This window comes from Pleurodeles waltl, chromosome 10 (assembly GCF_031143425.1).
Source record: "Pleurodeles waltl isolate 20211129_DDA chromosome 10, aPleWal1.hap1.20221129, whole genome shotgun sequence".
Taxonomy (NCBI): Eukaryota; Metazoa; Chordata; class Amphibia; order Caudata; family Salamandridae; genus Pleurodeles; species Pleurodeles waltl.
In genome coordinates this window covers 992,716,622-992,730,470 of record NC_090449.1, presented here as the reverse complement: position 1 = coordinate 992,730,470, position 13,849 = coordinate 992,716,622, and positions in this window count along the sequence as shown.

Here is a 13,849-nt window from a genome sequence, read left to right as displayed (position 1 = left end):
AACTCAGAAGAACATACCCAACATGTTCGTGGAGTATTATCAAAGTTAAAAGAAAATCATCTTTTTGCTAAGTTAGAAAAGTGTACTTTTAATGTGAGCAAGGTGGACTTTTTAGGATACTGCCTGTCACCTCAAGGAATAACTATGGATGTAATGAAAATCAGTGCTATTGCTGATTGGCCAGAACCATCCTCTGTAAAAGATATTCAGAAATTTCTGTGTTTCGCCAATTTTTATAGGAGGTTTATTGCACATTTTGCAGACATTGCGGCCCCAATAACTACCTTGTTGCGGAAAGGGCAATGATTTCTTTGGACTGATGAGGCGGCACACGCCTCAACTCCTAAAACAAAAGTTCACTTCAGCCCCAATTCTGAAACATCCTGATCCTGACTTGCCTTTTTTTGTTGAAGCGGATGCTTCACAAGTAGCTTTAGGAGGAGTTCTCTCTCAACGAGATGCAGTAGATGGCCAGTTACATCCTATAGCCTTCTATTCCAAAAAGTTATTACCAGCTGAACAAAATTACACTGTGGCTGAAAGGGAACTACTAGCTATCAAAGTAGCCTTTTCAGAATGGAGGCACCATTTAATGGGAGCAAAGTACCCAGTTACAATCTTTTCTGACCATAGGAACCTACAGTTTTTTGGATCACTTAAAGCACTAACACCACGTCAGATGCGCTGGTTAAATCTTTTTAGCACATTTGACTTTGTAATAACCTATAGACCAGGTGCACAACAAATTCAATCTGATGTGTTATCTAGATACGGACATACCTCAGACATGAAACAAGATAAAATAGGAGAACCCATTATTCCTCCGCAAAAGTTTTTGGCACCAGTACAACAGAAGGATTTCATCACAGATCTATATAATGCACACATGCAAATAGCACCTCAGGATTGGTTAAAGGATTCCCATAACACAATACAACGAGGTTTATTGTATCACGACAACATGCTGTTAGTGCCCACCTCTGAATTACAAACACAGGTGATAATTTGGCATCACGCCTCACCGTTGGCAGGTCATCCTGGTTGGGTAAAAACCCTGGAAAATGTGAAAAAAAACACTTTTGGTGGGACACTATAAGAAAGGACATTAAGCAATTTGCCACTACCTGTCCAATTTGTGCAAAACATAAATCTTCTCATAAGGCCCCTGACGGCTTGTTAATACCAATGCCAAAACCCAAACAACCTTGGCACACTGTGAGCGTAGACTTTATTGTAGGTTTACCACCTGTAAAATCTTTCACAACAGTGTTGGTTATAGTGGATTTTTTATCTAAAATGGCACATTTTGTACCATTACGGAAATTACCCACGGCGGCAGAATTTGCCGATATTTTTATAAGGGAAATTGTGCGTTTACATGGTTTGCCAAGCAAAGTGGTGTCAGACCGAGGGAGCCAGTTCAACTCTAAATTTTGGAAAAAATTATGTAAAAAAATGAAAATAGATGTGGCATTATCCACTGCTTTCCACCCAGAGACAGATGGACAGACTGAACGACTGAACCAAACCTTACTTCAAACGCTACGTTGTTTATTGGCTGATTATTCTAGTGAATGGTTGGAAGCTCTCCCTGTAGCGGAGTTTGTTTATAATAATACTGAGCATTCAGCTCTACTTTGCTCACCATTCTATTTCTTGCAGGGGTATCATCCAAGAGCTATACCCATTTTGTTAGAAGATTCTCTGTTACCTACAGTAACGGATAGACTAACGAGGTTAGGTGACATACAAGACAAAGCCAGGAAACATTTATTAAAGTACAAGGAAAGCATGAAAAGACAAGCAGACAAACACAGATCTGAGGCCCCAATGTATAAAATCGGTGACAAGGTATGGCTCTCCACAAAGAACCTAAACATAGAGGGATCCCGAAAGCTGCAACCACGTTTCATTGGACCCTTTAGTATAACTGCCATAGTAAACCCGGTAACAGTAAAATTAGATTTACCAAAAGAATATCCAGTACATACTACATTCCATGTGTCCTTGCTTAAACCGTACAATCCAAAAACCCGACCTGAACCACCACCTCCACCAATACCAATTAAGGGAAATCTAGAATATGAAGTGAAAAGCATAAAAGACTCAAAAAGAATTAGTGGACCTCTGTTTTATTTAGTAGAATGGAAAGGATATGATGAATCTTAGAATTCATGGGAACCAGCATCATATGTACATGCCCCACAGCTGATTAGACGGTTTTATTTAAAAAATCCAGGAAAACACCGTCCTGTAGGAGGGCCTTTGAGGGGGGCAACTGTTAGGGTTTGTGCACAGCAAAGAGCATGTCCCCTCTCACTGCACTAGTGGGTTCTGTAATAGCTCCCTTTTAAACTTACTATTGAAAGCCTTTCTTGTTATCTCACGTTCCCCCCCCCCCAGGCTTCTGTGTATGTTGTTTAATGTGCTGTTTTGTTTACACATTGGGCCTTGCTTTTACCAAGGCTTCTTTAAAACACTCCTCTCTAGGCCATGTGTTAATTTAACTCATTTGCATAATAACTGAAACTCTGCACACCTTTCAAGAACATGTGCAGCATGTGAGGACCACACCCAGCTCTTCAAACCACACCCAGCTCTGCACACCTTTCAAGAACATGTGCAGCATGTGAGGACCACACCCAGCCCTGTCTATAAAAGGCAGCCCCCGAGCCTCACCCAGTGCTTGTGCTCGTCTACCTCCCGCTTACCTGAGGACAGATCCCTCGGCGCTGGCACTCCTGCTCTCTACAGACTTTCATTGGCTTCAATGGGCGCAGCTGCTGGCTCTTCCTTCTTCCGGTTTCCGGTTCCTCCTTGCCTCAGCCTCTCTCCTACAAGCAACCTGCAAAAGAGAAAGAAGACAAGGTTAGACTGATCAGTATCTCTTGCCAGCAACAAGTAAGTGCAAAACTTTTATTACCTGAAAGAACTTTGACAACAATTTCTGGATTCGTGTATAGACAATTTGAAACAAGATACCTTCCACGAACATTGTGATTCAAACTCTTTGTTACAAGAATACTTTGCGGAACTTTGTGAAGCAAACATTTTTTTTTTTATGGAACTTTTAAGAATCGAACCGTGGAAACCATTAACAGCAAGGCAAACAGTAAATCAAGGACTTGCACAAATTACATGCTGTATTTTGACGTAAAAGTACAGTATTTGTTTTATAAAAGATTCTGGAAATATGGGAAAAGTGAGTCTGCTATTGGGAATTTAGGCTTTAGTTATATTAAGATGAATGTTTGATATTGGTAATTCTGATAACGGTATTTGTTTAATGTTTTAGAAGCTTTAGAGTAATAGAAAGCACATCCCAGAGCAGTAACACTTTCCAAACCTGGAAACTAGAGACCAGGATCCAAGAGGTACTTTTAGAAGAAAATTTCTAATAAATAAAGGGATAGTCAGGAACCCAGTTAGGAATAGGTTGTACTTATCTGTTCTTTGTTTATGTTTCATTAGGCACCAGTTTCTACAGAAGTCAGAGAGGGCCGCAGATTTGTGCAGCACTTCAACAGTGGAAACGCAAGAACGGTGTTGTCTCTTTATTTTATTTTATCCACTTCCCCCCTTCCCTTGAGCTTCTGTTCTTAGTGCACTGTTTTAAAAGCTAGTGTGCTGGAACAAGCAGTTTCAGGGTGGGGTCGGATTGTCTTCAACCTCCATCAGAACTGAACAAGGACTCAGGTGAGCTGGGCTTTGACAGGAGTGCTGTTCGGGTGGTTGAAGAACTACATGAGTGTGAGAGAGTGGAGTGGTGGGGTGGTGAGGGTGCAGTGAGTGTTGGGTATGTGTAAGTGCATCAGGAAGTGTAGGGAAATGTGCCCAGAGTGTGCTGTGATGTGCAAGGCAGCAAAGTATGGAGCAGGGGCTGGGGGTTAGGGCTGAGGGTCCCATCACGGTAGGGTAGGCCAGGGATCCTTGCACTAGATGTGGTAGCGGCGTGGTCAGGAGAAGATGGCTTTGTATTTGGCATGCTGGTGGTGATCCAGTGGCACGCCTCCTGCACAGCCATTTATTAGATCCTAGGAGGTAGGAGAAGTGATGTCACTTCCAGAGCAGATAGATGACGGGAAATCCAGTGATGTCTTTTCTGGTGCAGATGTATGATGGGATATTCAGTGATGCCACTTCCCACTCAAAAAGGATGTTGGAAATAATTACTCGAGCTTGGATTTTTCTTTTAAAGGGAGTTTTGGTGGGAAATCAGTGATGTCACTTTCTGTGCAGATGGTCACTGGGAAATTCAGTTATATGACTTCCTTTCCAGATAGATGATGGAAAATTTAGTCATGTCACCTTCTGTGCAGATAGATGATGAAAATGAGTCCTCTTGCTTGGATTTTTCTTTTAAAGGCAGTCATGGTGGAGGCCAGTGATGCCACTTCCTGTACAGATTAATGATGGACAATCCAGTTATGCCTCTTCCCATGCAGATGGAAGATGGAAAATCCAGTGATGCTATTTCCTGGGTGTATTTATACTGTGTGGCCTTATTGGATGACAATTAAAGAATTCAGGTGAGGGAGAGGTCATGCATGCTTAATTCATTTTATCGTGGCTTTTTTTTCCAAAATATATTTGGAGGGTGATTTTATTGCAAATTACATCCTTATTAGATTGCCACATTTGCCATATCCTCTAGGTACTGCTGAGTAGTTATGAGACTGGGATGAAATTATAGATTGGGTCATTGCTTTTGAACTTTGGTATGGGGTGTATATTATGGGCAAGAAACACTTGGATATTGCCTGATAAATACATTATCTAGATGATAAAAGAAAAGCATAGAAACACATGCAACTGCTGTAGTTCAAAGTTTAGCTCCATAAGTATTATTGGAGGAGTTCTAGAGACATTTCTAATATAAAGCCAAAAGACATGAGAGACCTGGTTGAAAGTTACCATGAACAAACTAAGAGATTTTGTGAAAGGAAACATATTGAATCCATTCAAACCTGTCAATAACCCAATAGATACAGAGTACATCACATCTTAAATGATTGCTATGCAACCTCATGTTAAATTCGACTTTGTAGAATTTTTCAGGATAACACATGCAGCAGACAGATACATGACAACTGTAAAATGGTGCGCATGGCAGCCAAACCAGAGTTCCCAAACAACTTCTCACAGTGCAAGAAAAATGAGACAAACAACTGTTTTACCATTGCAGCAAGAAAGAAACGATCAAATAAACACCAATCAAACCCACAGAATGAAGAAAGAGGTTCCTAGAAGGTCATAATTAAATGCTTATTATAAATCAAAACACTCAAGCTTACATAGTTCAGGTCATATGCAAAGGTATACTTGAAGCATAGAGCACCAAGGTTGAGCACTTTCCTGGGTGGCCAGGTAATTTGAGATTCAGCAGGAGTAGTGCGTCATGGATTACATGTCCTTGGCTTTTTGGAGGCTGACACTGGTATCTTAGTAGTCTTTGTTTGAACACTAAGATGTATGTGCAGAAATTACAGAATGGGACCAGGGTAATTATTCCTAGGTATCTGAGAAAATGAAACTTTGTGAATCATGCATGTGAACACTTTTTTGAGGTCAGCTCAGATGCCGAGTAAGGATTCATCACTACTGTTATGGTTCCTTTCAAATGACCTTATATAGCCCGACAAAATAAAGAAAATGGATGCAACAGAGAGGGGGCTAGGATCATTGTCCAGGTTGGCCAAATAATGTATTATGTAGAATGATTTGCTTGACCTTGTGATAGAGACTTTTATGAGTGGTGATTAGGTCTCAAGCTGCTTTTCAAAAGTCCTGTTAGACCTGACAGCCTTAGGGTGGTCACCCCTAACGTTTTGCATGCCTCCCTCCACTTTTTGGACACTGTTTTTGCTGGCTTTAGGACTCTGCACACTTTACCACTGCTACCCAGTGTTAAAGTGCATATGCTCTCTCCCTTTAAACATGATGACATTGGATCATACCCAAGTGGATAATTTAATCTACTTGTAAGTCCCTTGTAAAGTGCCCTATGGGGGTCATTATGACCCCGGCGGTAAGTGCTAGTATGGCGGTAATATCGCCAACAGGCTGGCAGTACTTACCGCCATACTATGACATTGGCTGTATAGCTGAAGCCATACTGCCAATGTACCACACTGACCGCCGCGGCGGTAACAGCCGCTGGGCTGGAGATGTATATCTCCAGCTAAGCAGGTGTCACTATACGAACAACGGTATAATGACCCTGCTTACTGCCATGGTTCTTGTGCATTTTTTACTGCCACAAAAACCATGGTAGTAGGCACTGTCAGTGCCAGGGAATTCATTCCCTGGCACTGATAGGGGTCTCCCCCGCTCTCCTCCCTCTACCCATAGTTCTCCCTCACCCTCACTCCCCCCTTCCCCTCCAGAACCCCCGTGGCATACACACACATTCATGCACCAAAATACACACATACACACACTCATACCCACATTCACCACGCATGCATACATTCCTTCACACACACATCAACACACACTGACAAACATTCTAGCACACACACACTCACACCCATTCATGCACACATGCATTCCACATGCCACACACCCACATGCATGCACACAGAAACATACACATACACCCCCCCACACACACACAACCCCACCACCCCCCTCCCATGTTGGAGAACCCGACTTACCTGCTTGCAGGGGGCCCTCTGGAAGGAGACAGGATGCAGCGCTTCTGCCAGCAGCAGCGTCCGCCAGCAGAACACTGCCAGGCTGCTTTATGGATCATAATGCGGCTGGTGGCACTCTTCTGGGGTGGCGCTGCTGCTGACAGCAGCGCAACCCTACTGCCATCCACCGCCATGACCGTAGCTGGAATTCCACCAGCCTTCTGGTGGAATTTCCGGCTACGGTCATAATATGGCAGACGGTAGATAGCCATGATGACTGTATCTTGGCGGCCGTTATCACCATTCTTATAATGAGGGCCTATATGTGCCCAGGGCCTGTATATTAAATGCTACTAGTGGGCCCTCAGCACTGCTTGTGCCACCCACTTAAGTAGCTCCTTAACCATGTCTCAGGCCTGCCATTGCAAGGCCTGGGTGTGCAGTTTCACTGCCAATTCGACTTGGCATTTAAAAGTACTTGCCAAGCCATGAACTCCCCTTTTTCTACATATCAGTCACCCCTAAGTTAGGCACTAGGTAACCTCTAGGGCAGGTTGCTGTGTAGGCAAAAGGCAGGACAGGTACCTGTGTAGTTTACATGTCTTGGTAGCGTAAAACTCCTAAATTAGTTTTGCACTGCTGGGAGGCCTGCTCCTTTCATAGGCTAAATAAACAGTCTATAAAGGGACAGAAACAACCAATTATCTCAGGACTGATGCACTGTCTCAAGAGACCACAGGAAAGGAGAGTGACATATAGTTAGACAGGTGGAAATGCAGGGTCTTTGCCCCTCATTCCTGTGGTGGTGTGTATTAGCCCATGTCCCATGACAATTATCTTTGTTTTCATTTGTAGGCAAGGAAACCTCAACATTGAGGACACACAGGGGTGTGTTCTGCAGAGTTCCTCATATACTGTTTGAGTGGTAGCTGCTGATCTGAATGGAGTAGGAACGTCATGTTTAGTATGGCCAGAATGGTAATACAAAACCCTGCTGACTGGTGAAGTTAGATTTAATATGACTATTTTAGAAATGCCACTTTTAGAAAGTGAGCATTTCTCTGAATTAAATCCTTCTGTGCCTTACAATCCACGTCTGGCTAGGTTCAGTTGACAGCTCACTTGTGCATTCACTCAGACAAACCCCAAAAACAGGATGCTCAGCCTCACTTGCATACATCTGCATGGGTCTTCCTGGTCTGGGAGGGTGGAAGGCCTGACACTTACATGTCAAAGGACAGTAGCCTTCCCTCACAGAAAGGACTGCAACACCCCCTACTGGAACGCTGGCAGGCAGGATTGAACTGAAAGGGGACCTTGTGCACTTCTAAGCCACTTTTTGAAGTCTCCCCCACTTCATAGCTTCAAACGCACATGTGGGTATTTTAACAGGGCCACAGCCCCTACCAAATCAGACACTTCCTGGAGAAGAGAACCTGAACCAGCATCTGCAACCTGCCAAGAAGAACTGCCTGGCAGCCCAAAGGATGCACCTGACTGCTTTCTGAGAAGGACTGCTGCCTTGCTAATGCAGTGCTGCCTTGCTGCTCTCTGGCTGTGCTGAGAAGTGCTCTCCAAGGGCTTGTTTAGAGCTTGCCTCCTGTTCCTTGAATTCCCAGAACCAAAGACTTCATTCCTGCAAGAAGAAATCCCGGTGCAGTGAATATCAAAGCACCGCCTGCCAGAAACGATGCACAGCCTGCACTGCAGCGAGAAAATCACTGCATGCTGAACCGGACTGACGCAGCCTGACTTTGAAAGGAGAAGATCGACGCAGCACCAGCGTAGCAACCAGAAATGTGCTGCACGGCCCACTGAGTCGCTGCAAATCTGAGCCAGAACAGTCTATAAAGGGACAGAAACAACCAATTATCTCAGGACTGATGCACTGTCTCAAGAGACCACAGGAAGGGAGAATGACATATAGTTAGACAGGTGGAAATGCAGGGTCTTTGCCCCCCATTCCTGTGGTGGTGTGTATTAGCCCATGTCCTATGAAAATTATCTTTGTTTTCATTTGTAGGCAAGGAAACCTCAACATTGAGGACACACAGGGGTGTGTTCTACGGAGTTCCTGCAGAGGTAGAATAGTTTCTGGGGAAAGAAAAACAGATATGCTAGAAAGAGCAGTGGACCGAGAGTTTTAGTAGTATCCTGAAGGTGCATGCTTCTTGGGATGTCGAAACTCTGTACTTGCAAGTGGCGAATCACTCCAATGTATGATAGGTTCAGAAATGAAGAGAAACTTATTACAATAACCACATACATGCCAAACAGGTTCCAAAGTAGTATCTTATCCTTCTTCTGAATGCATACCTGCAACCAAAGCAGATAGCTCCTTGAAAATTCATCGTGCAGAAGATCCCTTGTGTACCGAATCAGAGTAGTCATTTCAAGGGAGAGCTAGTGACCTATCAAATCCTTCTAGTCAATCAGTGGGCTGAAGAGTCTGGCAATGACCAACCACAGTAAAGTGCAGGCACCAGTTTGATACAATGCAGTTTGCCTAAGGATCTCATAAAATCTGCTTGAAGGAAAGTACCCTTTTTCTTGGCATGGTGACCCCCTTTTTCTGCCTGATGTCAGTGTGTTTGACTGTGTTCACTGGGATACTGCTAGACAGGGCCCCAGTATTATGTTCTCTCTCCCAAACCTCTGTATATCATTCCACAATTGGCATACTGGTGCCCTGATGTAAGTCCCTGGTATATGGTACCCAGGTACCCGGGGCATTGGTGTTCCAGGGGATTCCTATGGGCTGCAGCAGTTATTCTGCCAGCCATAGGGAGCCCATGCAAAGGGTTCTGCAGGCCTGCCATTGCAATCTGCATGAACAGGGTGCATGTACCCATTTTCTCTACAGGACACTGCACCAGGTCACTGTAGGTCACCTCTATGGTAGGCTCTGTTAGTGCAGAGGGAAGGATGCAGGTACCTGTATGTGAGGGCACCCCTGCACTAGCAGAGGTGCCCCCACAAAAATTAGGTCAATTTTCCTGGACTTTGTGAGTGTGGGGACAATATTTTACGCGGGTACTGGACATAGGTCACTACCTATGTCCAGCTACATAATGGTTACTCTGAACCTAGGCATGTTTGGTATCAAACATGTTGGAATCATACCCCAATACTTTTGCAAATATTGGTTGTATGATTCCATGCACTCTGGGGGCGCTCCTCAGAGGACCCCCAGCATTGCTCCTAACGCCTTCTAAGGTTTTCCAGGCAGCCCAAGCTGCTGCCACCTCACAGACAGGTTTCTTTGCTCCTGTTGCTTGAGCAGCTCAAGCCCAGGAGGGCAGAACAAAGGATTTTCCTTGGGTGAGGAGTGTTACACCCTCTCCCTTTCGAAATAGGTGTTACTGGACTTTGGAGAGGTAGCCTCTGGTATGGTTTGAAGGGCACATATGGTGCCCTCCATGCATAAGCCAGTCTACACTGGTTCAGGAACCTCTAGTCCCTGCTCTGGCACGAACTGGACAATGGAAAGAGGAGTGACCACTCCCCTGCCCATCACCACCCCAAGGGTGGTTCCCAGAGCTCCTACAGATGGTCCCTGGGTTTTGGCATCTTGAATCCGAGGTTGGCAGAGAAACTCTGGGAGCATCTGAATGGCCATGTCAGGCAGGTGTCGTCAGAGCCCCCTCCTGATAGGTGGTCACCCAGCTAGGTGACCAATCCCAATTTCAGGGCTATTTAGGGTCTCTCTTTTGGGCAGTTCCTCAGATTCAGCTTGCAAGATTCCAGCAGGATTCCTCTGCAACCTCCACTTCAACTTCTGACCAAAGAAACTGCACCTGGACTCTCCAGGATCTGACAATCTACAACAAAGATGAAGACTTTGCCTGCAAAAATTTTCCCACGCCTCCTTCCAGCTTCTTCAACATTTCCCCAGTCATGCATTCTCTGAGGACAGCCCGTCTTCAATCTGCACAGGAAAGAAGAAGGAATCTCCTTTGGAGTAAAGGAGTCACTCCCCTGCATCTGCGTCAACCAACAGCAAAGATGACCAGCTGCGTGGGTCTCCTCTTCTGCTGAGCTACGTGGATCCTGCATCATGGGTGATGGTCAGAAGTGGTCCCATCGGTCCTTTCTACCAGCTCTCCCACTTGGGTAGAGGTAAGCCCCTGCCTTCCCACGCAGGACAGTACCCCCAAACACCATGACTTTTGCAGCTGCCAAGGCTTGTTTGCATTTTTTCCAAGGGGTCTTAAGTCATAGTGTAGCTTCAGCCCCCAGCACTCCTTCCTGTGATGCACATCTCCCTGAGTGGCTCTCTTGCGGCGTTGGACTCCTTTTTGTAGTGCTGCATGGGCTCCATTTGCAACTTCTTTGTCCCTGTCCTGTGGGACTCCTGTGAGTGCTGCCTGTGCTTCTGTGGGCTCTCTGCAATGCTGAGGGCCCCCTCTGGCTCCCCGTCCTGGGTTGAGTCCTCCTGGGCCTTGCTGGTCCCCAGCAGCAACACCAAGGCTTGTTGGTGGAATCCGAACACGTAAACCTGACTGCAATCTTCCTTCCGGCGTGGGGCATCACCTGCATCCTCCAGGAACTGGACTCCGACTCCAGAGCTAAGGTGCTGACTTTCCTTCTTCACCATCAACCAGCATCCTCAGCTTGGTGGGTAGGGTCTCCTGCCCCGAATGGACTCTGCTTGTCCTCTTTAGGAATCCACTGTTGGCTTCTTGCAGTCACCTCTGGGTTTTGCAATTCTCTTCTTTTCTTCTTAGTGGGTGTTTTAGGGAAATTCTCGTGATTTACTCTCGCTTTCCTGGTCACTGGGGGGTGTTGTGGTACTTACCTTTGTGCATTCCTGGTACCCCACACACCCCTCTACACACTCCACTTACCTAGGTAGGGGTCCAACTCTCGCATTCCATTTTTTTAGTATATGGTTTGTGCTCCCCCTAGGGTCACTATTCTCTATTGTGTTTTACACTGTTTTGCAATGTTTTCTAACTGTTCTTATGCCTATTTCTGACTACTTGTGTATATATCTTGTGTATTACTTATCTCCTAAGGGAGTATTGCCTCTACAGTATTTTTGGTGCTGTGCATAATAAAGTACCTTTATTTTTGTAACACCAAGAGTTTTCTTTCATGCGTGTTAAGTGCTGTGGGACTACAGTGGTACTGCATGAGCTTTGCATGTCTCCTAGATAAGCCTTGGCTGCTCATCCACAGCTACCATTAGAGCGCTTGGCTTCTAGACACTGCCTACACTACACTAATAGGGGATACACAGACCTTATGTACCCACCACGCACCATGCCAGCTTCCTTCATTGCTCATGAATCATAGCAATGTGGCTATGACCCCATGTTGTGCCAGATCACCAACGTCTCATCAATGTTTGCACTGGAAGCAGTATGCCTATTTCATAACATTGTAAGTCAGTATCTTCTAGAAATACTTTGGTAATATTCAACATCTTTAATAAAAAAATACGATTTTTGTGATTGTTAATTTTCATTTTTCATCCACAACTTCTTCCTCTCCGAATAGCTGAATATCTAAAACTTATTAGAACTGTTTCTTGCTTTATGAACGTTGATTCGTTATTCCCGGTCGTAAAGGAATTGCCTAACCGTCCTATAATATTCTTACAAGCATTTCGGTAGATGCAGATACAGTGTCCTACCAATACTCATTTGCAAATATCCCCGGAACAGTGACTAAGGATTAATAGTCTGGGATACAATACTAATTAGTGATCAGTGACTGAGAATAAATCATGCCTTCCTTTCACTATGTTTGGTTTTCTCTCTGAATTGACCACGGAGCTTGGGTATGGCCAGATAAGGCCTCATAAGTCACAGAGCCCAGTCCCTCAATGTTTATCTCAGTCAAGAGGCCCTGAAAGGAAATATTTTGGCTTTCCAATTGTTCTAAACAGGGAAGACCTGATTTAACACTTCTAGCAGGACTGCCGCTGTTGGGGTGGTGCTAAGGCTCATTAACAAGTGGTTGGTCAGTGTCCTAAATGGCACAGTGCGTATAGAAACAAACCCTGTATGCAATGCGACACAACATAAATTTAGGCCAAAATGACGGCTTGTAAATACCATAAAGAGCTGCTTCGTCATGTCTGGTTTATTTTGATTCATTTACCTGTTCTTATGAGACTTAAGTTGATCTAGCAAAGTGATAATTCATCAAATGTTGACTTACTCGTTAAAATAATAGTGAATTGTTTCCAACCAATACAAGCACATTGCAAAGCCTCCTAAAAGCTATATGTTGGCAGGCTTTTGAAGTAAGTTTCTTTTTCAGTGAAGCAGTGTTCTGCCCTGCTCCAAAAGCCCATAAATATGCCCCCTATTCCTATCTTTGACAATATTGTTCCCTGATTTTTAGCTTGTGTTGTTCTGGTTGTTTTGGACAGTATCTAAGCGAGGGTTTGGGTATTGTGGCCCATATTTATACTTTTTGGCGCTAACGCAGTTTTGCGTAAAAAAAATTAGCGCCGTCGCCGTCTGGTGTGCGTTAAAAAAAACGACGTACACCAGGCAGCGCCGGCGTAGGGGAAAATGGAGCTTGGGCGTCAAGAAATGGGGCAAGTCAGGTTGAGGCAATTTTTTCGCCTCAACCCGATTTGCGCCATTTTGTTTTCACTCCCAACCCCCATAGAAATGACTCCTGTCTTAGCAAAGACAGGAGTCATGCCCCCTTGCCCAATGGCCATGCCCAGGGGACGTATGTCCCCTGGGCATGGTCATTGGGCATAGTGGCATGTAGGGGGGCACAAGCAGGCCCCCCTATGCCACAAAAAAAAAAAAAAAAAAACACACTTACCTGAACTTACCTTAATGTCCCTGGGATGGGTCCCTCCAGCCTTGGGTGTCTTCCTGGGGTGGGCAAGGGTGACAGGGGGTGTCCCTGGGGGCATGGGAGGGCACCTCTGGGCTCCTTCAGAGCCCACAGGTCCCGTAACGCCTGCCTTTTGCAGGCGCAAAAAAACGGCGCAAAAGTGGCCGTACGTCATTTTTTTTGACCCGCCGTGATTTTTGCCCGGGAGTATAAATCCGACGCACATGCCTCGGAGTCGATTTTTTAGACGTGAACGCCTACCTTACATCTCATTAACGCAAAGTAGGTGTCCACGCTAAAAAATGACGCTAACTCCATGGACTTTGGCGCTAGACGCGTCTAACGCCAAAGTATAAATATGGAGTTAGTTTTGCTTCGAAATTGCGTAAAAAAAACCGACGCAATTC